Source organism: Amia ocellicauda, unplaced genomic scaffold, assembly GCF_036373705.1.
Source record: "Amia ocellicauda isolate fAmiCal2 unplaced genomic scaffold, fAmiCal2.hap1 HAP1_SCAFFOLD_30, whole genome shotgun sequence".
Lineage (NCBI taxonomy): Eukaryota > Metazoa > Chordata > Actinopteri > Amiiformes > Amiidae > Amia > Amia ocellicauda.
In genome coordinates this window covers 1,120,867-1,144,850 of record NW_027102865.1, presented here as the reverse complement: position 1 = coordinate 1,144,850, position 23,984 = coordinate 1,120,867, and the positions used below count along the sequence as shown (strand labels likewise).

At 46.5% G+C, this 23,984-nt stretch overlaps 3 non-coding genes and 15 pseudogenes across 3 annotated transcripts; all 18 read left to right on the top strand.

Moving 5' to 3' along the window:
* Positions 1 to 17,302: 17,302 nt before the first annotated feature.
* On the top strand, positions 17,303 to 17,421 carry LOC136729125 (uncharacterized; annotated as a pseudogene).
* Positions 17,422 to 17,635: 214 nt separating this feature from the next.
* LOC136729635 (uncharacterized) lies at positions 17,636 to 17,754 on the top strand (annotated as a pseudogene).
* Positions 17,755 to 17,970: 216 nt separating this feature from the next.
* On the top strand, positions 17,971 to 18,089 carry LOC136729685 (uncharacterized; annotated as a pseudogene).
* A 219-nt stretch (positions 18,090 to 18,308) lies between these two features.
* On the top strand, positions 18,309 to 18,426 carry LOC136728975 (uncharacterized; annotated as a pseudogene).
* Positions 18,427 to 18,642: 216 nt separating this feature from the next.
* On the top strand, positions 18,643 to 18,761 carry LOC136729138 (5S ribosomal RNA). Its single transcript, XR_010808848.1, has one exon. It is a non-coding gene; the product is annotated as a 5S ribosomal RNA (ribosomal RNA).
* A 210-nt stretch (positions 18,762 to 18,971) lies between these two features.
* On the top strand, positions 18,972 to 19,090 carry LOC136729671 (uncharacterized; annotated as a pseudogene).
* Positions 19,091 to 19,651: 561 nt separating this feature from the next.
* LOC136729677 (uncharacterized) lies at positions 19,652 to 19,770 on the top strand (annotated as a pseudogene).
* Positions 19,771 to 19,989: 219 nt separating this feature from the next.
* On the top strand, positions 19,990 to 20,108 carry LOC136729390 (5S ribosomal RNA). Its single transcript, XR_010808991.1, has one exon. It is a non-coding gene; the product is annotated as a 5S ribosomal RNA (ribosomal RNA).
* Positions 20,109 to 20,317: 209 nt separating this feature from the next.
* Positions 20,318 to 20,436, top strand: LOC136729450 (uncharacterized; annotated as a pseudogene).
* Positions 20,437 to 20,649: 213 nt separating this feature from the next.
* LOC136729126 (5S ribosomal RNA) lies at positions 20,650 to 20,768 on the top strand. The gene has a single exon (XR_010808847.1). It is a non-coding gene; the product is annotated as a 5S ribosomal RNA (ribosomal RNA).
* A 216-nt stretch (positions 20,769 to 20,984) lies between these two features.
* Positions 20,985 to 21,103, top strand: LOC136728808 (uncharacterized; annotated as a pseudogene).
* A 218-nt stretch (positions 21,104 to 21,321) lies between these two features.
* Positions 21,322 to 21,440, top strand: LOC136728857 (uncharacterized; annotated as a pseudogene).
* Positions 21,441 to 21,648: 208 nt separating this feature from the next.
* On the top strand, positions 21,649 to 21,767 carry LOC136729699 (uncharacterized; annotated as a pseudogene).
* A 216-nt stretch (positions 21,768 to 21,983) lies between these two features.
* LOC136729221 (uncharacterized) lies at positions 21,984 to 22,102 on the top strand (annotated as a pseudogene).
* A 210-nt stretch (positions 22,103 to 22,312) lies between these two features.
* Positions 22,313 to 22,431, top strand: LOC136728826 (uncharacterized; annotated as a pseudogene).
* Positions 22,432 to 22,986: 555 nt separating this feature from the next.
* LOC136729761 (uncharacterized) lies at positions 22,987 to 23,105 on the top strand (annotated as a pseudogene).
* Positions 23,106 to 23,314: 209 nt separating this feature from the next.
* On the top strand, positions 23,315 to 23,433 carry LOC136729562 (uncharacterized; annotated as a pseudogene).
* Positions 23,434 to 23,649: 216 nt separating this feature from the next.
* On the top strand, positions 23,650 to 23,768 carry LOC136728805 (uncharacterized; annotated as a pseudogene).
* Positions 23,769 to 23,984: the final 216 nt, after the last annotated feature.

Sequence of the window (23,984 nt, the reverse complement as noted above, 5' to 3'; positions counted from 1 at the left end):
TTTTCTTATTTAAACTATTTGACTTTGAGCTTACATTGAGAATAAAATCACTTTTGCAAGTAAAACCTGGCCAAGAAAGGAAGCAGCACTACAATAAAACAATACACAGAATACAAAGCAGTTCCTTCAAAAGTGAAAGTGATAAAGAGTGATGTCTGTCAGTAAATTACGTTGAGATACATATTGGTTATTTTGAATTAGGAGTCCAACTTCAATAACTTCTATTAACAAGCCAAAATACAGATCAGAATTACGGGTAATTGAAAATAATATGTAGCGCCTAGGTAAGCTTGGATGTGTTCAGAGAAACACTAAAAACGGACCTTCCTCACACCCGTCTTGTTGAGGTGGACGTGGTCATACAGGTGATGTGGCTGGATGTCTCAGTGGTGTGCCAGGTGGACGTTGGGGAGGAGGGCACATCTTCGGGATACTTCTGCGTTGATGGCCTGGATGATGTGCAGGGGCACGTCTGTGCGGGGCAGCAGTGTGGAGATGGTGATTTTGGCAGTTTGGAATTCCTCTGTGGCTTTCTTTGCCACCTGTCTCAGGGCTGAGGCCACATCGCCCCTGCGGGCACTCAGGTCGTTAGTGCCGGTGTGGATGAGGATGTGTTTGACCTGGCACAGCCTCCTCTTGGAGAGCAGCTCCAGGGCTCTCTGTGCTGTCGGGCACCAAAGCTTTTTCACTTTTCGCCCAGGGAAGAGGCGCCTCTCATCCAGGAACTTCCCATTGGAGTCGCTCAGAATGACCACCTCTGTGTTGACCTGCCACTCCAGGTTTTGCGTCGGGAGTGGTGGGGGCAGCGGGTGTGTTTTAGGGGAGTGGCGTTTCAGGGGTTTGTGTATTAGTGGCATGTCTGGTGATAGTGGGGGTGTCAGGAGTGGTGGGGAGTGTGGGTGGATCAGTGGGTGCGTCAGTGGGTGCGTCAGGGGTTGTAGGTGTTGTGGGGTCAGTGCAGTGCAGTCTCTGTGCTCCTCTCTTAGCTTCTCCAGCTGGCTCTGCAGGCTCCTCAGCTGGCTGTGCTGGGGTGTCCTGGTCAGCTCCTCCCTCGCTCTGTGCAGCTCCGTCCTCAGGGTTTGGCTCTGCTCCTCCTGGTCTCTCACTGCTGCTCTCAGCTTATGGATCTCAGCCTTGTGGTGCATCTTTAGTCCCTGAACTCCGCAAACTTCAGCTCCAGCACTGATAGGCATTCCTTTAGTGTTTTAATGTTGCTGGAGAGTTTTGGGGAGACAGGGGGGCAGTCTGTGGGAGATGGGGCACTGTCTGGCTCCGTGTGGCTGGGGGCAGACTGCAGGGTGGCAGGCTCTGGCTCGTGTTTCTCTACCTCAGTCTGCTGCTTTGAGGTGTGGAAGCCGAGAGATAATTGGTCCAGGCTGCTCTCGCTGTCCTGCACCATGATGGTCCCGTTGTGGTATACATTAAAAGTGAGCATCACACTGTCTGTGTCTTTCTCTACCAGCACTGAGATCTGCCTGCCTCTGCTAATGCCCCTCTTGTTGTTATTGGGGTATGTCTGGCACAGGGTTTTGTGAAAGGCGGTGGGGTACTGAGTGTAGAACAGTAGATTGTTCTTGACCCTGTTTTCTCCTTTACCGGTGTAGTCTAGGATGAGGGTCTCAGGAGATGCTCTCATCACAGCTTGTTTGTAGTCCTTCTTAGCCTGTGCAGAGCGAATGTCTTCAGGGTATCGGATTTCAAAAGGCAGCTCTGCAGTCAGACTGCTGTTCGATAGATTTCTATCAGTCTCAGTGGCAGTTGGGCTCTCTCCTACTGTCACTCTATTCAAATCGGAGCTCTGCATTTTCATTGGCTGAGTCAACTACTGAGAATGCTTATTTATTTTATTAATACATATTTTTTTGTTTAATTATTTGTCTCTATAGGTGAAAGGTCTTACCTCCAATTCTTGTCTTCAGCTTTTCTTTTCTGACTTTTCTTCCTGAAATGTCTCTCTGCTTTCTTCTTTTTGTGTTTCTCTTAAAATTATTATTTTTTGAATACTTTTTCTTCTGAATTTCTATTCCATGTCTTCTGTGTATGTTTATAGTGCTATATATTCATTTGTAAATGACAAATTAAATCCGCTTATGTATAAAAACAAATGTTTTTTAGGAGCTCATATTCCTCTCTCTCTCTCTCTCTCTCTCTCTCTCTTTCTCTCTCTCCCTCTCAATTCAATTCATTTGTATTGTCAAAGCAATTGGACATACATACATATACATACATACATACATACATACATACATACATACATACATACATACATACATACATACATCTACACGGAAAATAAATAATAGAATTATGAATCACAATAAGATGTAATGAAGTACAGAAAATGAAAATGTAAAAAAATGTGATCTTTAATACATACAAATAAAGAAAATAGGTTTACTATTTCCAGATTCCTTTTTTGAAATACAATGACATGCATAACAAACAAGTATTTACATTATATTTACAGCCGGTGCTCGTGTGTCACTGTGTCCCTCAGGCTGTGGTAGGCGCTGACATATTGGGCAGCCAGGGTGGCTGTGTGTCCCTCCACCAGGAGGACTGGCGTTTTTCTTTTTTCTCAGTTTTGTCACAGGTTGGGTGGGCATCCATTATGTTGTTACAGAATTTGTCCCTTATTTTGGGCTAAAGCTTTCCGTGGAGGGGAACGTGGATCAGTTTGTACCATTTTTGGGAGAATCTGCCTTGTTGGGGCGGAGCTGTGATCCAGGTGAACAGCAGATCGGGCATAGGTGGGCATGTGGGCAGAGGAGTTGGAAGGCCGGTCAAGCAAATAAGCTTGCTAAGGTACGCAGCAGCAGCAAGCATCCCCCACATCCAGCCAGCCAGCCAGTCTGGCTGGCGGTGACTGAGTGGTTGTCAGACGGCAAGCAACGGAATGTACGTGCTCTGTGATGTCATAGCAGTCAGCTGAGAGAGGCTCGTGATGTCATCGCTGAGCTGGCTGGCTGGCTGGCTCTGTGTGTGTGTGTGTATGTCTGTGTGTGTGTGTGTGTGTCTGTTTGTCTGTTTTTCAGTCTGTCTGTCTCTCTCTCTCTCTCTCTCTCTCTCTCTCTCTCCCTCTCAATTCAATTCATTTGTATTGTCAAAGCAATTGGACATACATACATGCATAAATGCTAGAAAGTCATTACTATGTTATCTTAAAGGCTAACTAAGCAGAACATATATCATTATAGAACAGAGTCCATAGGTCTACACATGGTTTTAGGGAACAGGCACGTAGGTCATACCGTTTGACATTGTTTCCAAGGTTCTCATCGTAAATAACAAACAGAAATCAAACTAGCTTCTGGCCTGACCTTCTAGCTTGACTCTATCTTTCCGCCTTATATACTTGGTGAATAATTGAGGAAGTAGCACCAAGTGACCACATTAGGCTGCCTGAGGGTTTCTGGGGAGTGTAGTTGTCTAGGGTCGGTTTTCTTCCCTAGAGTGCAGACCTTGCAGCAGACCTGGCCTGACATGTCTGCCATGTATGACCCTGCCCCTTGGTTTGTCCCACATCCTCCCCCCCAGCTGCGACCCCATAGGTCGAGCGACAGCCGCAAAAAAGCATGCACCCGGGACAGCCCATCAACATTCCCCATGGCCTTCCCTGGCCTGTGCTGCAGGGTGAAATGAAAATGTTGGAGACTCAAAAACCACCTCATCACACGGGCATTCCTGTCTTTCGAACGATGCATCCAAGTGAGGGGGGCATGGTCAGTGATCAGGGTGAAGTGCCTGCCCAACAAATAGTATCGAAGACTGTCCAAAGCCCACTTCACTGCCAAACATTCTTCTTCAACTACCAAATAATTTATTTCATTGGATTCCAACTTTCTGCTAAGGAACAACACCGGGTGTTCGTGATCACCCATTCTTTGGGACAAAACCACTCCGATCCCCACCTCAGAGGCGTCCGTCTGGACTATAAATTCTTTCTGAAAGTCTGGTACCATTAAAACGGGGTTGCGGCAGAGCGCCTCCTGTAGGCTCCGGAAAGCCGGTTTGCTGTATCACCCCATCTAACCATATTGGGTTCTGTAGCCTTAGTCATATCAGTCAGAGGTGCCGCTAAGGTAGCATAGTTGGGAATAAACCTCCGGTAATACCCAGTTAACCCTAAAAATGCCCTAACCTGCTTTTTATTGACAGGCCTAGGCCAAGAGTTTATGGCTTCAACCTTGGATATTTGGGGTTTCACCATACCCCTCCCTACTGTATAGCCCAAGTATTTGGCCTCTTCCAACCCCAAATTGCATTTGGTTGGATTAGTCATCAGGCCTGCTGCATGTATTGAATCCAATACCGCTTGGAGCTGAGACAAATGTGATTCCCAATCTGGACTGTGAATGACCACATCATCTAAATATGCTGCCGCATACGTCCTGTGTGGTCTAAGTATGTGGTCCATCAACCTTTGAAAGGTGGCAGGAGCACCATGCAGGCCAAAGGGCATCACTGTGTAGTGAAACAGACCATCTGGGGTTGCAAAGGCTGTTTTTTCTTTGGCACCCGGGGTCAAGGGAATCTGCCAGTAGCCCTTGGCTAAGTCAATAGTTGAAATATAGTGAGCATTCCCAATATTCTCTAACAATTCATCTACTCGGGGCATTGGGTATGCATCAAACTTTGAAATTTCATTAACCTTTCTAAAATCATTACAGAATCTCCAGGAGCCATCAGGTTTGGAAACCATGACTATAGGGCTGGACCACTCACTGTGGGATTCTTCAATAACCCCTGCCTCCAGCATTTCCTTAACCTCATTTCTAATAGTGTTCCTGCGAGCTTCTGGTACCCTGTAAGGCCTCATATTTACCTTCTTTCCTGGGAGAGACACAATGTTGTGAGAGACTAAATGGGTACGCCCCGGTATGCCTGAGAAAACTTCCCTATTACGTATTATCAAGTCGTTCACCTCCTTCAACTGGTCAGGTGACAAGGCAGCTGCAATATTCGCCTTCGGTGTCCCTAGTGGCTGAGGGGGGTAAGTCAACATCAACACTTCCCTGTCCTTCCAGGCTTTTATTAAGTTGACATGATATATTTGTTCTGGGGGTCGGCGGCCGGGTTGCTGAACCTTATAGTTCACTTCCCGTATTCGCTCTATAATCTCATAAGGTCCCATCCACGTAGCCAGAAATTTACATTCTACAGTGGGAACCAACACCAACACCCTATCACCAGGCTGGAACACCCTCAGTGTAGCCTGACGATTATAGGCGAATTGTTGGTGTTCCTGTGCCTGCCTTAGGTGCTCTCTCACAATGGGAGTGACTGTGGCTATTCTCTCTTGCATAGCATTGATGTGCTCGACTACACTCCGGAAAGGAGTGGACTCGTGTTCCCACGTTTCACGGGCTATGTCTAATATCCCCCTGGGGTGCCTCCCATATAACAGTTCAAAAGGCGAAAAGCCCAGGGAAGCCTGTGGGACTTCCCTAATGGCAGACATCAAGTAGGGCAGCATGAATTCCCAATTTTTCCCATCCTTATCGATTACCTTTCTTAGCATGGACTTCAGGGTCCTATTAAATCCCTCAACCAACCCATCTGTTTGTGGGTGGTAGACTGATGTTCTCAACTGCTTAACCTGCAACAATTTACACAGATCGGTCATAACCTTAGACATAAAGGGTGTGCCCTGATCTGTTAATATCTCCCTCGGTATCCCCACCCTACTACACATCAACATTAGCTCTTTTGCAATACCTTTTGAAGCCATGGTCCGCAGTGGAATGGCTTCTGGGTACCTGGTGGCATAATCCAAAATAACCAGTATATACTGATGCCCTCTGGCTGATTTCGGGAGAGGTCCCACCACATCCATAGCTATCCTAGCAAAGGGGGTCTCTATGATGAGCAAAGCTGTTGGCGGGTCTGCAGTAGTCATAGGGGTCCCATTTACTACCTTCACATTTTCTTTAGCATAGTGTAGAGTGAGATCTCGCACCTGTGCGCTGCCAAAATCAGTGGGGAGTCCCTCTAACACTGACACTTCTACATTGTCAGCTTCAGGGGTCTCTATGAATGGATTCTCACCCACCCTGCTAGTGCTGGGTTCCTCACCCTCCATAGGGTCATCTACGTCACTACATTCCACCCCTATGTTTTCAGTTTAATTTTCCCCAACCAAAACCTTCACTGTCGACTCAACTGGAACCAGGTCTACTTTTAGCTCTAGTTGTGGGATCGAGGCAACTTCTGGCTTACAGTTTTCAGTGTGCATTTCCAATTTACTATGTTTTCTATCTAGTTTTCCAAAATTAGGAAAATATCGTCCCAGTATCACATCATATGGCATGTTGGGTACCACACCGACTTCGTAATCTAGTTTCCCGGCCTCTGTCTGTATGTTTACAAGGGCTGTGGGATAGGGGCGTGTGTCACCATGTGTGCATGTGATACTGAGCTCCTGATGTCTATCCAGCTTGTTGGTCGCTACTAATTTTTCTGTGACCAGTGTAACCATACTGCCAGAGTCGAGTAGAGCAGCCACTTCTTTCTCATCGACTATCACTGTACACATGTGTTTTGGATTAGGTACTCCGCCTATGAAAACATCCGTCCCAACAGGGCAGGCATAAAATACCGGTTTCTCTTTCCCCATATCACACACATTACATTGCATTGGTTCCTCTCTACCTGGGCAGTGGGCCGCAATATGTCCTACTTTGTCACAATTGTAGCAGACAATTGGTTGTGATGGTGACCCCCTATAACCCTTAGTCTCGGCTTTAGGCCCCACCTTTGCCCCCCCCAGTCTTGCTCTTTTCTTCCAACCCAGCGCGTCATGTTTCCCAGAGTACTTTGGAACCATCTTACCCGGTCCGCTGGTTCGTCATGGCCTGGGGAACGAGTTTTTAACCTCCGGTACGTGCTCTGCTGCTCCGGCTGTATAGAACCGCTCTACAATGGCCACCAAGGTGTCAGCGGACAGCACCTCATTCTGGCCAACCCAGCGTCGAACGTCCTTGGGCAAACAGCGTTGGTAGTTGTCAAGGACTATGGCCTCCACCACCTCGGCTGATGAATGGACCTCTGGCTGTAGCCATTTCCTGGCCAGATGGATCAGATCAAACATCTGCGTTCGGATTGGTTGTCCTGGTTGGTAGGCCCACTGCTGAAACCGATGTGCCCTCACTGCGGTGGTCACGCCCAATCGGGTCATTATCTCCGCTTTCAATTTATCATAGTCCTGGGCGTCCTTCAGCTCCAGATCAAAGTACGCTTTCTGTGCATCCCCTGCCAGATAAGGTGCCACAAGCCCTGCCCAGGAATCTTTTGGCCATCCCTCTCTCCGCTGTCCTCTCAAAGGTCATAAGGAAGGCCTCAACATCGTCCTGTTTTGTCATTTTCTGCAGAAAGTGATTGGTGCGGGGAGTGGAATGGGTTGCAGCCCCCTGTGGCCCAATCCTGGTTGCAAGTGCTTCAACACTCTCTTTCAGCTCTTTAGTCACCTTTTCCTGCTCTTCTCTAAACATTTTATTTGTATCATGCTGGACCTGCAGTGCTTCCTGATGCATCCGCATAGCATCCTGGTGAGCCACCTGCTGCACCCTGGTCGCTTCCTGTTGGGCTATTACAGCCTGTAGTTTTTTTTTTTTTGGATAAAAAAATTCACTCAGCCAGTCTGGGTTTCATGAGGTGCTGCCCGCATTCTACACCAAATGTGACAAAACGCCTTGGCTGTACACATGTGCGGGTCTTCTCTGTGATCTTCTTAGGAGTAAAAACCAGTCATGACCCAGGGAGGAGGTTGCAAATACAGGGCTGTGCCTGTATGTTTACTTCAAACAAAACAAATCTGAAAACAAAACCTAACTCACACTGGAGTTGTAACTAATCTTACATAATCATTCTATTTTAAACAAAGTCTGGAATAAATAAGTCTTGGCTTTCTCCTTATGAGCTACCTCTGTTTTCCAGATAACTCACCCTATTGTCTCTCACTTCTCTCTCTCTCAGGCCCGCCTTATATACCTGGTGAATAATTGAGGAAGTAACACCAAGTGACCACATTAGGTGCTAGAATGGCTGCCTGAGGGTTTCTGGGGAGTGTAGTTGCCTAGGGTCGGTATTCTACCCTAGAGTACACACCTTGCAGCAGACCTGGCCTGACATATCTGCCATGTATGACCCTGCCCCTTGGTTTGTCACAATACATACATACATACATATACACGGAAAATAAATAATAGAATTATGAATCACAATAAGATGTAATGAAGTACAGAAAAAGAAAATGTAATAAAATGTGATCTTTAATACATACAAATAAAGAAAATAGGTATACCATTTCCAGATTCCTTTTTTGAAATACAATGACATGCATTACAAACGAGTATTTACATTATATTTACAGCCGGTGCTCGTGTGTCACTGTGTCCCTCAGGCTGTGGTTGGCGCTGACATATTGGGCAGAATGTGTCCCTTATTTTGGGCTAAAGCTTTCTGTGGAGGGGAACGTGGATCAGTTTGTACCATTCTTGGGAGGATCTGCCTTGTTGGGGCGGAGCTGTGATCCAGGTGAACAGCAGATCGGGCATAGGTGGGCATGTGGGCAGAGGAGTAGGAAGGCCGGTCAAGCAAATAAGCTTGCTAAGGTACACAGCAGCAGCAAGCAGCCCCCCCATCCAGCCAGCCAGCCAGTCTGGCTGGCAGTGACTGAGTGGTTGACAGACGGCAAGCAACGGAATGTTCATGCTCTGTGATGTCATAGCAGTCAGCTGAGAGAGGCTTGTGATGTAATCGCTGAGCTGGCTGGCTGGCTGGCTGGCTGGCTGTGTGTGTGTCTGTGTGTGTGTGTCTGTTTGTGTTTGTCAGTCTGTCTGTCTGTCTGTCTCTCTCTCTCTCTCTCTCTCTCTCTCTCTCTCTCTCTCCCTCTCAATTCAATTCATTTGTATTGTCAAAGCAATTGGACATACATACATACATACATACATGCTAGAAAATCATTACTATGTTATCTTAAAGGCTAGCTAAGCAGAACATATTTCATTATAGAACAGAGTTCATAGATCTACACATGGTTTTAAGGAACAGGCACGTAGGTCATACCGTTTGACATTGTCTCCAAGGTTCTCATCGTAAATAACAAACAGAAATCAAACTACCTTATGGCCTCCTGACCTTCTAGCTTGACCTTATCTTTCTTAAGTATACAAGAGAGAAAAACAGGTTTGAGAAAATAATTTCTAACTTTCCTTCCATACAATAATACATACATACATACATACGGAAAATAAATAATAGAATTATGAATCTCAATATAATGTAATGAAGTACAGAAAAAGAAAATGTAATAAAATGTGATCTTTAATACATTCAAATAAAGAAAATAGGTTTACTATTTCCAGATTCCTTTTTGAAATACAATGACATGCATTACAAACGAGTATTTACATTATATTTACAGCCGGTGCTCGTGTGTCACTGTGTCCCTCAGGCTGTTGTAGGCGCTGACATATTGGGCAGCCAGGGTGGCTGTGTGTCCCTCCCCCAGGAGGACTGAGCGTTTTTCTTTTTTCTCAGTTTTGTCACAGGTTGGGTGGGCATTCGTTATGTTGTTACAGAATGTGTCCCTTATTTTGGGCTAAAGCTTTCCGTGGAGGGGAACGTGGATCAGTTTGTACCATTTTTGGGAGGATCTGCCTTGTTGGGGCGGAGCTGTGATCCAGGTGCACAGCAGATCGGGCTTAGGTGGGCATTTGGGCATAGGAGTAGGAAGGCCGGTCAGGCAAATTAGCTTGCTAAGATACGCAGCAGCAGCAAGCAGCCCCCCCATCCAGCCAGCCAGCCAGTCTGGCTGGCAGTGACTGAGTGGTTGACAGACGGCAAGCAACGGAATGTACGTGCTCTGTGATGTCATAGCAGTCAGCTGAGAGAGGCTCGTGATGTCATGGCTGAGCTGGCTGGCTGTCTGGCTGGCTGGCTCTGTGTGTGTGTGTGTGTGTGTGTGTGTGTGTGTGTGTGCGTGTGTCTGTCTGTCTGTCAATTCATTTCAATTCAATTCAAAGGTGCTTTATTGGCATGATCTATCACAATATTGCCAAAGCAGATACAAATGTTCTATCAATCAAGACAAAACATTGCAATACAAGATTCAGTGGAACAAATATAGTACACATTGAAATAAAATTAAGTAGGATATAAACCATATTTGTTGTTTGTATCAAAATTTGTGTCATGACATCAGAAAAATCACTGTTTTTATTTTGTTTTGCAAATGGAGTGCCACAGGCTGGTGTCTACACACTGTCTCGCAGGCTGTGGCAGGTGGATACATATTGCGCTGCTAAGAAGGCAGTGCGCTCCTCCTCTCCCAGCAGGACGGGGAGTTTGCAGCAATCGGGGATCATGCTGAACTCAGGGATATGCATTTTTAATATTTTAAAGTATGTCTCCCTGATTTTTGTGTATTTAGGGCAGGACAGCAGGAAATGCGCCTGTGTTTCGACCTCCCCTAGGTCACACTGGCTGCACAGCCGCTCTTCTCTGGCAACCCAGAATTTTCTGTAGCGGCCTTTTTCAATGGCGAGGCTGTGGTCACTGAGCCTGTATTTAGTTAGATTTTGTCTCTCTTTTATATTTTGGATTTTTAAGTATTCAGCCAATGTAATGTTTCTATTCAGGGCCCGGTAGCATTCCAATTTGTTTTGTAATTCTAATTCGTGTCTCTAATCTTTTGTGTATTTGCTTTTCAGGTACATGTCAATTTTCCCAATTGTTGTTGTTTTGGTCATTGTGTGTTCGGGCTCTGTGAGCCTCAGAGCCGTGGGGGCGTTTCTGTGTACGTGTAAGATGTTTTTATTAAATTCTAGGTGGAATATTTCCATGGGGCTTTTGTCCCAATTGTTGTTATTGAGGTTCATGAGGGGACCCCACACTTCGCTCCCATATAGCAGGATTGGTTGGATGATGGAGTTTAATATTTTAATCCAAATAGTTATTGGTATTGTTGTTTTCCCAAATTGTGTCTTTATGGCATAAAATGCCCGGCGTGCCTTGTCTTTTAATGCGTTTATAGCCAGGCTGAAGCTCCCTGACGCACTGATGGTCAGGCCAAGGTAGTTGTATCTGGTGCAGTGCTCTAATCCAGTGCTGCCCAGAGTGAAGCGGTACCTGTTTCCCTGAGATGGGGCTTTTTTCTGGAAAACCATAACTCTGGTCTTGTCCAGATTGACTGCCAGGGCCCATTTCTGACAGTACTGCTCTAGCAGCGCCAGGTTCTGCTGAAGCCCCTGCTCTGTGGGCGACAGCAGCACCAGGTCGTCTGCGTCGAGCAGGAACTTGATCTCTGTGTCATGGAGAGTTAGGCTGCGGGCGTCAGACTGCTCCAACACTGTGGCCAACTCGATGATGTAGATGTTGAACAGTGTTGGACTCAGACTGCAGCCCTGTCTCACTCCCCGCCCCTGAGTGAAGAACTCTGTTCTTGAGTTGCCAATTTGAACTCCGCATTTGTTTTCAGAATACATTGATTTAATGATGTCATAAACTTTACCCCCTACACCACTCTGTAGAAGTTTATAAAATAATCCCTTGTGCCAGATTGAGTCAAATGCCTTTCTAAAGTCTACAAAACAGGCAAATATTTTTCCTTTATTGTTTTGGGTATATTTATTTATGAGGGTGTGTAGAGTGTAAATATGATCGGTTGTGCGGTGTTTTGGTAGGAAGCCAATCTGACTCTTATTCAGGACACTGTGCTTGGTAAGGAAGGCCAGTATCTGGGCGTTGATGATACTGCAGAACACCTTCCCCAGGTTACTGCTCACACAGCTGCCCCAGTAGTTATTGGGGTCTAATTTGTCTCCACTTTTAAAAATCGGGGTGATCAATCCTTGATTCCCGACCTCAGGGAAACACCCGGCTCTCAGCACCAGGTTAAAGAGTTTGAGCAGAGCCTCCTGCAGCTGCGGGCTGCTGTGCTTCAGCATCTCAGGGCTGATGCTGTCGGGGCCGCTGGCTTTCCTGGGTTTGAGGATTTTGAGTTGATGTTTTAGTTCCTGTATTGTAAATGGGTTATCTAAGGGATTTTGGTTATTCTTAATGATTTCTTCCAATTTATTTAGGTTTTTTAATATTTTAACCTGTTCTGGATTGTTTTCAACATTTTGGTAAAGTTTTTCAAAGTGTGTTTTCCAGATTTCTCCATTTTGAATTGGTATTTCATTTTTTGTTTTTGGGGTATTTATTCTGCCCATATAGTGGTCTTTTTTCTTACTGAGGAGTTGCTTGTAGTGCCGCAGGGCCTGGCAGTAGCTGAGGCGAGCCTCCTGGTTGTCGGGCTCTCTGTGTTTAGTGTTGGAGAGATGTCTCAGGTGTTTCCTAGAAGTTTCACACTCCTGGTCACACCACTGTTCTTTTTTTCTTTTAGACGATTTCATATTTTGGTTTTTAATTGTTTTAATGTTTGATTTTAAAGCCAGTCTCTCAAATATTTCATTCAGTGTTTTGGTGGCTGAGTTTATTCCGTTTTGGTTTATTTGATAGTGTGAGGATTGATATCTGTCTAACATGTTTTCAATCTCATCACTATTCAGGGCTCTTGTGTAGTTCTCTGTGCTGGGCTCTGACCATCTCTAACTGGGTGGCAGGGAGACCAGTTTTGTGGGAAGTTTGGCTCTGACTTGTGGCTGCGCTGATCTTTTTAGGTAAAGTGTTATTTGGCTGTGGTCTGATAGTGGAGATTGTTGTCTGACTATAAACGCATTGTTGGCTTGTGGGTCCAGGTCAGTTATGGCGTAGTCCACCACACTGCTGCCCAGAGCCGAGCAGTATGTGAATCTCCCCAGAGAGTACCCCCTGGTCCTGCCATTGATGATATATAGACCCAGGCTTTTACATAGGCGCACTACCTGCTTCCTGCTCTTGTTTACCACGCTGTCGTGGCTGTGTCAGTGTGGAGGTGTGTGTGTGGCACAGCGGGGAGTCTCCGAACAGGTGTGTGTTCCCCTCTGTATTGATGTAGTCCATCTCTCTGCCAGTCCTGGCATTGAGATCGCCACACAGCAGTACAGAGCCCAGGGTCTGGAAGTGGCAGATTTCGTTTTGAAGCTCATGAAAGCCTTCCTCATTATAGTAGGGGGAGTCTGCGGGTGGCATATAAATTGCACATAGGTATATATCTGTGTTATTTTGTAGGGTGTCTTTTCTGATTTTCATCCACAGGTGTGTGTCTCCTCTCTGTACTGGGCATAGGGCTGCTCGGAGCTCCTCCCTGTACCACACGATAATCCCCCACGAGGCCCTGCCACACCTGACTTTGGGTTTTTTATAGGAGGGCACAATCAGCTCCCTGTATCCATTGTATCCATCCAGTGTATAGACATATCTGCACAGCACCAAGTCTCTACAAGAATGAAAACATCTGAACTATTTACAGTGTTGATCAGTTCAGGGCCTGTGCTCTTCATTCCAAAAGTTGAGGAGCGTAAACCCTGCATATTCCAACTGCTTATTTTAAAGGACATGTTAATATATTTTATTATACTTGTCTCTTCTACATAAGAAAGTTTAATTTGTGGTCTACAACTGATATTATATTACTATTAATAATTATATATGGATATACATAATAATCACTCAAAGATTTTATCTTTGCATCAAAATATCAGAATAATTAAATCACATTTTTTCTTACTCTCCATCTCCACAACCATATATATGTGTGTTGAGGCTCAGTTAACTCAGCAGTGTGGAACAGATGACACTGAGGAGTTGCCTTATCTGGGCCAGCTGGGCAGCATCGGGCCTCCAGGCTCTGGAAGCCGCTGCTGTGTGGCTGTGTGGCTGTGCTGGTCCCCGGCTGTCCGCTCTGCTGTGCTGGACGGGCCCTCTGGGGATGGGGGGGTGGGGAATGGAGCCGCGGGGTCTCAGGGGCTGGGGCTGGGGTGGAGCCGGTGGCTGGGGATGTGGCCGGGGGCTGGGGGGTTTGCTCCTGGTCTCGAGGTGGGGGTGTGTGGGGTTTCGGCCCAGGGTTGTGTCCTTGAGGACCTTTGAGATGATCCTCACACCCGTCTTGTTGAGGTGGACGTGGTCATACAGGTGATGTGGCTGGATGTCTCAGTGGTGTGCCAGGTGGACGTTGGGGAGGAGGGCACATCTTCGGGACACTTCTGCGTTGATGGCCTGGATGATGTGCAGGGGCACGTCTGTGCGGGGCAGCAGTGTGGAGATGGAAATTTTGGCAGTTGGGAATTCCTCTGTGGCTTTCGTTGCTACCTGTCTCAGGGCTGAGGCCACATCGCCCCTGCGGGCACTCAGGTCGTTAGTGCCGGTGTGGATGAGGATGTGTTTGACTTGGCAAAGCCTCCTCTTGGAGAGCAGCTCCAGGGCTCTCTGTGCTGTGGAGCACCAAAGCTTTTTCACTTTTCGCCCAGGGAAGAGGCGCCTCTCAACCAGGATCTTCCCATTGGATTCGCTCAGAATGACCACCTCTGCGTTGACCTGCCACTCCGGGTTTGCGTCGGGAGTGGTGGGGGCAGCGGGTGTGTTTTGGGGGAGTGGCGTTTCAGGGGGTTGTGTATTAGTGGCAGGTCTGGTGATAGTGGGTGTGTCAGGAGTGGTGGGGAGTGTGGGTGGATCAGTGGGTGCGTCAGGGGTTGGAGGTGTTGTGGGGTCAGTGCAGTGCAGTCTCTGTGCTCCAGTGATGTGTAGCTCCTCTCTTAGCTCCTCCAGCTGGCTCTGCAGGCTCCTCAGCTAGCTGTGCTGGGGTGTCCAGGTCAGCTCCTCCCTCGCTCTGCGCAGCTCCGTCCTCAGGGTTTGGCTCTGCTCCTCCAGGTCTCTCACTGCTGCTCTCAGCTCATGGATCTCAGCCTTGTGCTGCATCTTTAGTCTGTGCATCTCATCCCGGAGCTGATCACACAAGGAGGTCTGGGCCAGGGTGCTCAAGGTCTGCTCCCTGAACTCCGCAAACTCCAGCTCCAGCACTGATAGGCATTCCTTTAGTGTTTTAATGTTGCTGGAGAGTTTTGGGGAGACAGGGGGGCAGTCTGTGGGAGATGGGGCACTGTCTGGCTCCGTGTGGCTGGGGGCAGACTGCAGGGTGGCCGGCTCTGGCTCTTGTTTCTCTACCTCAGTCTGCTGCTTTGAGGTGTGGAAGCCGAGAGCTAATTGGTCCAGGCTGCTCTCGCTGCCCTGCACCATGATGGTCCCGTTGTGGTATACATTAAAAGTGAGCATCACACTGTCTGTGTCTTTCTCTACCAGCACTGAGATCTGCCTGCCTCTGCTAATGCCCCTCTTGTTGTTATTGGGGTATGTCTGGCACAGGGTTTTGTGAAAGGCGGTGTAGAACAGTAGATTGTTCTTGACCCTGTTTTCTCCTTTACCGGTGTAGTCTAGGATGAGGGTCTCAGGAGATGCTCTCATCACAGCTTGTTTGTAGTCCTTCTTAGCCTGTGCAGAGCGAATGTCTTCAGGGTATCGGATTTCAAAAGGCAGCTCTGCAGTCAGACTGCTGTTCGATAGATTTCTATCAGTCTCAGTGGCAGTTGGGCTCTCTCCTACTGTCACTCTATTCAAATCGGAGCTCTGCATTTTCATTGGCTGAGTCAACTACTGAGAATGCTTATTTATTTTATTAATACATATTTTTTTGTTTAATTATTTGTCTCTTACCTCCAATTCTTGTCTTCAGCTTTTCTTTTCTGACTTTTCTTCCTGAACTGTCTCTCTGCTTTCTTCTTTTTGTGTTTCTCTTAAAATTATTATTTTTTGAATACTTTTTCTTCTGAATTTCTATTCCATGTCTTCTGTGTATGTTTATAGTGCTATATATTCATTTGTAAATCACAAATTAAATCCGCTTATGTATAAAAACAAATGTTTTTTAGGAGCTCATATTCCTCTCTCTCTCTCTCTCTCTCTCTCTCTCTCTCTCTCTCTCTCTCTCTCTCAATTCATTTCATTTGTATTGTCAAAGCAATTGGACATACATACACATACATACATATACACTCACCTAAAGGATTATTAGGAACACCTGTTCAATTTCTCATTAATGCAATTATCTAATCAACCAATCACATGGCAGTTGCTTCAATGCATTTAGGGGTGTGGTCCTGGTCAAGACAATCTCCTGAACTCCAAACTGAATGTCTGAATGGGAATGAAAGGTGATTTAAGCAATTTTGAGCGTGGCATGGTTGTTGGTGCCAGACGGGCCGGTCTGAGTATTTCACAATCTGCTCAGTTACTGGGATTTTCACGCACAACCATTTCTAGGGTTTACAAAGAATGGTGTGAAAAGGGAAAAACATCCAGTATGCGGCAGTCCTGTGGGCGAAAATGCCTTGTTGATGCTAGAGGTCAGAGGAGAATGGGCCGACTGATTCAAGCTGATAGAAGAGCAACTTTGACTGAAATAACCACTCGTTACAAACGAGGTATGCAGCAAAGCATTTGTGAAGCCACAACACGTACAACCTTGAGGCGGATGGGCTACAACAGCAGAAGACCCCACCGGGTACCACTCATCTCCACTACAAATAGGAAAAAGAGGTGAGACATTCAGATGGTAGAGTCAGAATTTGGCGTAAACAGAATGAGAACATGGATCCATCATGTCTTGTTACCACTGTGCAGGCTGGTGGTGGTGGTGTAATGGTGTGGGGGATGTCTTCTTGGCACACTTTAGGCCCCTTAGTACCAATTGGGCATCGTTTAAATGCTACGGCCTACCTGAGCATTGTTTCTGACCATGTCCATCCCTTTTTGACCACCATGTACCCATCCTCTGATGGCTACTTCCAGCAGGATAATGCACCATGTCACAAAGGTCGAATCATTTCAAATTGGTTTCATGAACATGACAATGAGTTCACTGTACTAAACTGGCCCCCACAGTCACCAGATCTCAACCCAATAGAGCATCTTTGGGATGTGGTGGAACGGGAGCTTCGTGCCCTGGATGTGCATCCCACAAATCTCCATCAACTGCAAGATGCTATCCTATCAATATGGGCCAACATTTCTAAAGAATGCTTTCAGCACCTTGTTGAAGCAATGCCACGTAGAATTAAAGCAGTTCTGAAGGCAAAAGGGGGTCAAACACAGTATTAGTATGGTGTTCCTAATAATCCTTTAGGTGAGTTCATCGTAGCTCTTAATACTCTCTTTCTGTCTGGAGGAGATATAATTGAAGTATTGTACACGTACCCGGCTACTTTCAACACCCATTGCTGCACTGATATTTTTCCCTCCATTTTTCTTTATCCATTTTTTTTTTGCTGGAAGTTCCGTCAATACCCGTCAGCCTTTAAGAGACATCATGCAGCCAGGCCTCTTGGCTTGCGGCCACACCGTCCTGAACGCGCCCAATCTCATCAGATCTCGGAAGCTAAACGGGGCAAGGGCTCGTCAGTACTTGGATGGGTGACCTCCTGGAGATATCAGGTGCTGCAAGTTATTTCGTCTCCTGGGTAACTTTATCGTAGCTCTAAATACTCTCTTTCAGTCTGGAGGAGATATTATTGAAGAATTCTCACGTACCCGGCTACTTTCAACACCCTTTGCTGCACTGATATTTTTCCCTCCATTTTTCTTTTTTCTTTTTTATTTTGCTGGAAGTTCCGTCAATACCCTCCAGCCTTTAAGAGACATCATGCAGCCAGGCCTCTTGGCTTGAGGCCACACCGTCCTGAACGCGCCCGATCTCGTCAGATCTCGGAAGCAAAACGGGGCAGGGCCTGGTCAGTACTTGGATGGGAGACCTCCGAGAAATACCAGGTGCTGCAAGCTTTTTACGTCTCCTGGGTAACTTCATCTTAGCTCTTAATACTCTCTTTATGTCTCCAGGAGATATAATTGAAGAATTGTACACGTACCCGGCTACCTTCAACACGCTTTGCTGCACTGATATTTTTCCCTCCATTTTTCTTTTTTCTTTTGTTTCTTGCTGGAAGTTCCATCAATACCCTCCAGCCTTTAAGAGACATCATGCAGCCAGGCCTCTTGGCTTGAGGCCACACCGTCCTGAAGACGCCCGATCTCGTCAGATCTCGGAAGCTAAACGGGGCAGGGCCTCGTCAGTACTTGGATGGGAGACCTCCTGGAAATACCTGGTGCTGCAAGCTTTTTACGTCTCCTGGGAAACTTCATCGTAGCTCTTAATACTCTCTATCTGTCTGCAGGAGATATAATTGAAGTATTGTACACGTACCCGGCTACTTTCAACAGCCTTTGCTGCACTGATATTTTTCCCTCCATTTTCCATTTTTTTTTTTTTTTTTTTTGCTGGAAGTTCCGTCAATACCCGCCAGCCTTTAAGAGACATCATGCAGCCAGGCCTCTTGTCTTGCGGCCTCACCGTCCTGAACGCGCCCTATCTCATCAGATTTCGGAAGCTAACGGGGCAGGGCCTGGTCAGTACTTGGATGGGTGACCTCCTGGAAATACCAGGTGCTGCAAGCTTTTTACGTCTCCTGGGTAACTTCATCATAGCTCTTAATACTCTCTTTCAGTCTGTAGGAGATATTATTGAAGAATTGTACACGTACCCGGCTACTTTCAAAACCCTTTGCTGCACTGATATTTTTCCCTCCATTTTTCTTTTTTTTTTTTTTTTTTGCTGGAAGTTCCGTCAATACCCGCCAACCTTTAAGAGACATTATGCAGCCAGGCCTTTCGGCTTGTGGCCACACCGTCCTGAATGCGCCCGATCTCGTCAGATCTCGGAAGCTAAACGGGGCAGGGCCTGGTCAGTACTTGGATGGGAGACCTCCTAGAAATACCAGGTGCTGCAAGCTTTTTACGTCTCCTGGGTAACTTCATCGTAGCTCTTAATACCCTCTTTCTGTCTCCAGGAGATATAATTGAAGAATTGTACACGTACTAGGCTACTTTCAACACCCTTTGCTGCACTGGTATATTTCCCTCTATTTTTCTTTTTTTTTTTTGCTGGTAGTTCCGTCAATACCCGCCAGCCTTTAAGAGACATCATGCAGCCAGGCGTCTCGGCTTGCGGCCACACCATCCTGAACGCGCCCGATCTCGTCAGATCTCGGAAGCTAAACGGGGCAGGACCTGGTCAGTACATGAATGTGAGACCTCCTGGAAATACCTGGTGCTGCAAGCTTTTACGTCTCCTGGGTAACTTTATCGTAGCTCTTAATACTCTCTATCTGTCTGGAGGAGATATAATTGAAGTATTGTACACGTACCCAGCTACTGTCAACATCCTTTGCTGCACTGATATTTTTCCATCCATTTTTCTTTTTTTTTTTTTTTTTTTTTTTTTTTTTGCTGGAAGTTCCGTCAAAACCCGCCAGCCTTTAAGAGACATCATGCAACCAGGCCTCTCAGTTTGCGGACACACAGTCCTGAACGCGCCCGATCTCGGAAGATCTCGGAAACTAAATGGGGCAGGACCTGGTCAGTACTTGGATGGGAGATCTTCTGGAAATACCAGGTGCTGCCAGCTTTTTACGTCTCCTGGGGAACTTCATCGTAGCTCTTAATACTCTCTTTCTGTCTGGAGAATATATAATTGAAGAATTGTACACGTACCCGGCTACTTTCAACACCCTTTGCTGCACTGATATTTTTCCCTCCATTTTTCTTTTTTTTTTTTTTTTTTGCTGGAAATTCCGTCAATACTTGCCAGCCTTTAAGAGACGTCATGCAGCCAGGTCTCTTGGCTTGCGGCCACACCGTCCTGAACGCGCCTGATCTCATCATATCTCGGAAGCTAAACGGGGCAGGGTCTGGTCAGTACTTCGTTGGGTGACCTCCTGGAAATACCAGGTGCTGCAAGCTTTTTACGTCTCCTGGGTAACTTCATCGTAGCTCTTAATACTCTCTTTCAGTCTGGAGGAGATATTATTGAAGAATTGTACACGTACCCGGCTACTTTCAACAGCCTTTGCTGCACTGATATTTTTCCCTCCATTTTTCTTTTTTTTTTTTTTTTTTTTTGCTGGAAGTTCCGTCAATACCCGCCAACCTTTAAGACACATTATGCAGCCAGGCCTCTCGGCTTGTGGCCACACCGTCCTGAATGCGCCCGATCTCGTAAGATCTCGGAAGCTAAACGGGGCAGGGCCTGGTCAGTACTTGGATGGGAGACCTCCTAGAAATATCAGGTGCTGCAAGCTTTTTACGTCTCCTGGGTAACTTCATCGTAGCTCTTAATACTCTCTTTCTGTCTGCAAGAGATATAATTGAAGAATTGTACACGTACCTGGCTACTTTCAACACCCTTTGCTGCACTGGTATTTCTCCCTCCATTTCTCTTTTTTTTTTTGCTGGATGTTCCGTCAAAACCCGCCAACCATTAAGAGACATCATGCAGCCCGGCCTCTTGGCTTGCAGCCACACCGTCCTGAACGCCCCCGATCTCATCAGATCTTGGAATTTAAACGGGGCAGGGCCTGGTCAGTACTTGGATGGGTGACCTCCTGGAAATGCCAGGTGCTGCAAGCTTTTTACGTCTCCTGGGTAACTTCATCGTAGCTCTTAGTACTCTCTATCTGTCTGGAGGAGATATAATTGAAGAATTGTACACGTACCCGGCTACTGTCAACACCCTTTGCTGCACTGATATTTTTCCATCCATTTTTCTTTTTTTTTTTTTTTGCTGGAAGTTCCGTCAATACCCGCCAACCTTTAAGAGACATCATGCAGCCAGGCCTCTCGGCTTGTGGCCACACCGTCCTGAATGCGCCCGATCTCGTCAGATCTCGGAAGCTAAACGGGGCAGGGCCTGGTCAGTACTTGGATGGGAGACCTCCTAGAAATACCAGGTGCTGCAAGCTTTTTACGTCTGCTGGGTAAGTTTATCGTAGCTCTTAATACTCTCTTTCTGTCTGGAGGAGATATAATTGAAGTATTGTACACGTACCCGGCTACTTTCAACACCCATTGCTGCACTGATATTTTTCCCTCCATTTTTCTTTTTCTTTATTAATTTTTCTGGAAGTTCCGTCAATATCCGCCAGCCTTTAAGAGACATCATGCAGCAAGGCCTCTTGGCTTGCGGCCACACCGTCCTGAACGCGCCCGATCTCGTCAGATCTCGGAATTTAAACGGGGCAGGGCCTGGTCAGTACTTTTATGGGTGACCTTCTGGAAATACGAGGTGCTGCAAACTTTTAACGTCTCCTGGGTATCTTCATCGTAGCTCTTAATTCTCTCTTTCTGTCTGGAGGAGATATAATTGAAGAATTGTACACGTACCCGGCTACTTTCAACAGCCTTTGCTGCACTGATATTTTTCCCTCCATTTTTCTTTTTTTTTTTTTTTTTTTTGATGGAAGTTCCATCAATACCCGCCAGCCTTTAAGAGACATCATGCAGCCAGGCCTCTTGGCTTGCGGCCACACAATCCTGAACGCGCCCGATCTCGTCAGATCTCGGAAGCTAAACGGGGCAGGACCTGGTCAGTACTTGACTGTGAGACCTCCTGGAAATACCTGGTGCTGCAAGCTTTTACGTCTCCTGGGTAACTTTATCGTAGCTCTTAATACTCTCTTTCTGTCTGGAGGAGATATAATTGAAGTATTGTACACGTACCCGGCTACTTTCAACACCCTTTGCTGCACTGGTATTTCTCCCTCCATTTCTCTTTTTTTTTTTTGCTGGCAGTTCCGTCAATACCCGCCAGCCTTTAAGAGACATCATGCAGCCAGGATCTCGGCTTGCGGCCACACCATCCTGAACGCGCCCGATCTCGTCAGATCTCGGAAACTGAATGGGGCAGGGCCTGGTCAGTACTTGCATGGGAGACCTCCTGGAAATACCAGGTGCTGCAAGCTTTTTACGTCTGCTGGGTAAGTTTATCGTAGCTCTTAATACTCTCTTTCTGTCTGGAGGAGATGTAATTGAAGTATTGTACACATACCCGGTTACTTTCAACACCCATTGCTGCACTGATATTTTTCCCTCCATTTTTCTTTTTCTTTATTATTATTTCTGGAAGTTCCGTCAATATCCGCCAGCCTTTAAGAGACATCATGCAACCAGGCCTCTCGGCTTGCGGACACACAGTCCTGAACGCGCCCGATCTCGGAAGATCTCGGAAACTAAACGGGACAGGACCTGGTCAGTACTTGGATGGGAGATCGTCTGGAAATACCAGGTGCTGCCAGCTTTTTACGTGTCCTGGGGAACTTCATCGTAGCTCTTAATACTCTCTTTCTGTCTCCAGGAGATATAATTGAAGAATTGTACACGTACCCGGCTACTTACAACACCCTTTGCTGCACTGGTATTTTTCCCTTTATTTTTCTTTTTTTTTTTTGCTGGCAGTTCCGTCAATACCCGCCAGCCTTTAAGAGACATCATGCAGCCAGGCATCTCGGCTTGCGGCCACACCATCCTGAACGCGCCCGATCTCGTCAGATCTCGGAAGCTAAACGGGGCAGGACCTGGTCAGTACTTGATTGTGAGACCTCCTGGAAATACCTAGTGCTGCAAGCATTTACGTCTCCTGGGTAACTTTATCGTTGCTCTTTATACTCTCTATCTGTCTGGAGGAGATATAATTGAAGTATTGTACACGTACCCGTCTACTTTCAACACCCTTTGCTGCACTGATATTTTTCCCTCCATTTTTCTTTTTCATTTTATTTTTTTATTTTTTTTTGCTGGAAGTTCCGTCAATACCCGCCAGCCATTAAGAGACATCATGCAGCCAGGCCTCTTGGCTTGCGAGCACACAGTCCTGAACGCGCCCGATCTCGGAAGATCTCGGAAACTAAACGGGGCAGGACCTGGTCAGTACTTGGATGGGAGATCTTCTGGAAATACCAGGTGCTGCCAGCTTTTTACGTCTCCTGGGGAACTTCATCGTAGCTCTTAATACTCTCTTTCTGTCTGGAGAATATATAATTGAAGAATTGTACACGTACCCAGCTACTTTCTACACCCTTTGCTGCACTGGTATTTTTCCCTCTATTTTTCTTTTTTTTTTTTGCTGGCCGTTCCGTCGATACCCGCCAGCCTTTAAGAGACATCATGCAGCCAGGCATCTTGGCTTGCGGCCACACCATCCTGAACGCGCCCGATCTCGTCAGATCTCGGAAGCTAAACGGGGCAGGACCTGGTCAGTACTTGATTGTGAGACCTCCTGGAAATACCTAGTGCTGCAAGCTTTTACGTCTCCTGGGTAACTTTATCGTAGCTCTTAATACTCTCTTTCTGTCTGGAGGAGATATAATTGAAGAATTGTACACGTACCCGGCTACTTTCAACACCCTTTGCTGCACTGGTATTTTTCCCTCTATTTTTCTTTTTTTTTTTTGCTGGCAGTTCCGTCGATACCCGCCAGCCTTTAAGAGACATCATGCAGCCAGGCATCTCGGCTTGCGGCCACACCATCCTGAACGCGCCCGATCTCGTCAGATCTCGGAAACTGAATGGGGCAGGGCCTGGTCAGTACTTGGATGGGAGACCTCCTGGAAATACCAGGTGCTGCAAGCTTTTTACGTCTGCTGGGTAAGTTTATCGTAGCTCTTAATACTCTCTTTCTGTCTGGAGGAGATATAATTGAAGTATTGTACACGTACCCGGCTACTTTCAACACCCATTGCTGCACTGATATTTTTCCCTCCATTTTTCTTTTTCTTTATAAATTTTTCTGGAAGTTCCGTCAATATCCGCCAGCCTTTAAGAGACATCATGCAGCAAGGCCTCTTGGCTTGCGGCCACACCGTCCTGAACGCGCCCGATCTCGTCAGATCTCGGAATTTAAACGGGGCAGGGCCTGGTCAGTACTTTTATGGGTGACCTTCTGGAAATACGAGGTGCTGCAAACTTTTAACGTCTCCTGGGTATCTTCATCGTAGCTCTTAATTCTCTCTTTCTGTCTGGAGGAGATATAATTGAAGAATTGTACACGTACCCGGCTACTTTCAACAGCCTTTGCTGCACTGATATTTTTCCCTCCATTTTTCTTTTTTTTTTTTTTTTTTTTTTTGATGGAAGTTCCATCAATACCCGCCAGCCTTTAAGAGACATCATGCAGCCAGGCC